The following is a 3,876-nucleotide window of genomic DNA, read 5'->3' as shown; positions in this document are numbered from 1 at the left end:
TTAACAGTCCTAGCAGCGCTATGATCACAAATTGACGTGTTATAAATGTACATGTAATCACGAACATGACTTTTTATAGAAATATAAAAATATGTTGCATACTTGATTTTAAAGAAAATTTACGTATATGCATGATTTTTAAAAGTGATGAATATGATGATATGTTTTGAAGGATTAAAGTTGGTTGTGACTAATACGAACACGAATAGGAAAATGTAAGGCCAAGACTCATTGGCTGGGTAATAATATCGTTGATGTCCCCATCACCGGGTACCGCGGTTATACGTATATGGATTCTTCGACTAGAGCTGATAGGAAAGTCACAAATAATGATCTGAATATAAATAAAAAAAATGAGCACGTATATGTTGATATGATGAGATATGTTATTGACATGTTATGCTTTGACATGCTATGTTTAAGTTCACTTTTAAGATCATGAAATGTATGTTAATTACGGTACTTTTCACTGTTGCATGTTATGTATATGTACTTGTTATATCGATTCAGGTGTGTTGATTCTTTAGACTCACTAGGGGTGAATAGTGCAGGTGAGCATGATGATGTGGAGACTGGAGGCGCTGAAGACTGAGTAAGCGGAGCTGGGTCTGTGCATGTTGACTCGAGGACCTTGCATTTTTCGCACTTTATATTTTTGAGTCAGGGTTGACACATTTTGTTTTCACGTTTCGCATTGTTTACATGTTTAGGTTTTGGCAGGAGTTCGAATATTTCCTTGAAGTTCTTTTAAAACAGTAGTCTAGGAATTTGATGATATTTAGATTTTTATTTAATTGCAGTTTTTTTATTCAGTAGTTGAATGATTCTTTTTAAATGCGTGTGTTTGAGTAATTTTTGAAAATACTTTACAAAAAATATATTCTAGCAGTATTTTAGCAGTTGACGTGGTATTAGAGCAAGGGTCCTGTAGAAGGTTGTGCCACATCCGGCTTCAAAAGCTCAGTCGTCATCAAGCCTCAAGTCTGTAAATTTATATGTTTAAAATGTTTTGAAATTTTTATTCTATCACCTGTATGTTTACATGATATATGTTTTGCATACATGTTTATCTACCTATAAGTCTTGAGATTTAGAATGCTTTAGAATTTTTATGCATGTTACGACATGAAATAAGAAATTATCTGATTTTAATTCATGCTGACTTTGTGGTGGAATTGGACATGATTAATAATTTGGCTAATGCGCGTTAGGAAAGATTGAAATTATTTTACTATATTGATTTTTTGTTAGTAATACTAATGTTCTACTTTTTGGGTCATAAGTTAGTCATGAATATTATGAATACTTTTGAGACATGTAGATTTTCTGATGATTCATGGTTACTAATTATGTTAATTTTTTATAATTTATATAAGGAATAATGATTCGAAAACTATGACGATCTTTAGAAGTATAAAAATGTATAATTTTGGATTTTGGGCATTGATGGAAATGCAAGATTGGTTATGAGAATTGATTTTGGGTTTAATAAACTTAAAATGATTGAGCTTTATGTTACGAAAAATCTATAAAATGGAATTAAGAATGCCAAGAACTTATGGGTAATTGAAGAATTTTTGTAATTAAGGACCAATTGGATAAGTTTCGAGGAAATTAGAAATTTATCTTGCAATGGTCAAGAAATTTGGGGATTGGCTTAGAAATAAGTTAGAATTGAACCTTGAAATATATGGCTTATAATGTTATAATGAATGGTAATCAAGGACATTGTAGGATGAATCAATATTGAGCTTGAAATCTAAGCGTTAGTGGAATTATGTTGTAGCAAATAAAAAATTTATAGTGATGAAAATTCAAGGTAAAGTTTTCCAATCAGCTAAGTTATAGGATGAGACATTAAATTAGAATATTTTTGGGAACTTAAGTTTGATTTACATGTATTATAAGTTTTAGTTATGATCTTAAGAGTTAAAATTATATCTTCGTAAGGGTTAAATTTTTTATTTTTTTATTTGTTTTAGAAAGTTGGGTAGAATTGATATTTAGGTTACTTGAGGGACGTGTGTAAGAAGTAATAAATTTAATTATTAGGTGATTTTTAAGATTTTAAAGTTTCAAAGTTTATCACCTGAGCATTTTATTCTAAATTATGGGAATTTTAATAAAGTTAATAGTGGGTTAGTATTCTTAATTAGCAAGTTAATTACTAATTAAACCCTTTAATTCCCACTAACCCATTAACACACACACGTTACTCACTCACACACACATGCACCTATACAAATACACACACTTGGCCTATGCACATACACACATTTCATTGCATTCAATTTCATTTCTTTTGAATGAGGTAGGGTTCTTTGAGAGCAGCAGCCACCACCCTTTTCCCCTTAATCATTTCAGCAATTCTAGATCATTTTTGTAGCAAGAAATCGCGCCACAATTCGTCCCGGATCAACCCTCGCATCTCTCCGCTTTGATAGTCGTCGTTTTGTGAGTATAGTCATCGAAGACATGTATATTCTTTTATTTTTGCATCGATCTTGTCTTAGTAAGTATTTTGATTTATATTGTATGAAAAATTTGTGTATGTTATGCAAAAGTTTGAGCAAAAATGTTTAAAACGATTTTGGATCAAAATTTTAGATCTGAAAACCGAGTCTGCTGTCATTTTGAATACTGTGCATTTTCGGTGAATTTTCTGGAAACACTTTCAACATATAAAACGTAGTACTTTTGATACCTTCGATTTGACAGTAAATTTGTAATTATTGGACAAAAAACGAGTGATTATGATCATTTTCGTGATACTGCTCAAGCTTTGAAATTTTTGTGTCAAAAAATCCGTCACCTTCTGTTATTTTGAATTCTGCGACTTATAGGTTGGTTTTCTGGAAAAGTTTTCAACTATGCTTTGTAGTACTTTTTTTATCTTCTATTCGATAGAAAATTCGTAATTCGTAATTTTCTTTACGAATTTTCTTTACGAATTTTCTGATAAGAAATTAGAGATATATGATTTTTATCGTAAAACCGCTCAAGCTGTGAAAGTTTGTGCATGTTCTTCACATTTTCTCAAGTTTTGGTTGCAGGCTTCGTTGGGATCTCCTGAATCTTTGCTGCTGTAGTTAGGGTAGCATGTCCAGAGCATTCCAACGAAGCCCTCGACGTTTTTATGCTAAATGTCTTGTGACCAAATATGAATGGGTTTGGAAGTCGGTGAACAGCGGTCGAGGACCTCTCCAACCCGGTAAAGCATGATCGGGTTTAGATCAGGATTAAAAAGCGGTAAAGCATGACCAAGGACCAATCCACCCGATAAAGAATGTCCAGAGATCTCATGTATGTGGTAGTGGACATCCCTGCCAGCCCAGTACTGTGGTTTAGTTTGATTAGGAGCCTTATGTTACGGGTCACTTGCTTTGAAACATATCTCTACGCAAAATGATGTTATTGATAGGATTTGTTAATAGGTAGAAAAGTTTTTAGAAGGTGGGATTAAATAAACACTCACGATTTTTTATAACCTTCTCGAATGAAGTATCAGTTTTGTGATAAACTGAAACTTAGAAATCTTGTCAGTCGATGACAATCAGTTTAACTCAATATAGTTGCGGAAATAAACTAACTGAAAGATAGAATAAATGACTGAAATAATAATGCAAGGATTTATGGATGTTCGGAGATTGAATAACTCCTACGTCACCCCTTTTATCACAAGGATAGGATATGACTAAAAGACTTTGATCAATACAAAACTTGTATAAATCCACATCAGTTTGGACTTAAAACTGCAAAGACTGAAACTCTTAGTTAACAACAATTTTCACAGTTCTTCGACTGGATCTAGCACGACTGATATAAGTAATACAGAAGTTTGTGCTAGTAAGCTCGAAAAGTAGCCTCAAATGCTAT

This window comes from Primulina tabacum, chromosome 9 (assembly GCF_025594145.1).
Source record: "Primulina tabacum isolate GXHZ01 chromosome 9, ASM2559414v2, whole genome shotgun sequence".
In the NCBI taxonomy this organism is placed as follows: domain Eukaryota; kingdom Viridiplantae; phylum Streptophyta; class Magnoliopsida; order Lamiales; family Gesneriaceae; genus Primulina; species Primulina tabacum.
The sequence above is the reverse complement of the archived record's forward strand: the minus strand, read 5'-3'. Positions refer to the sequence as shown.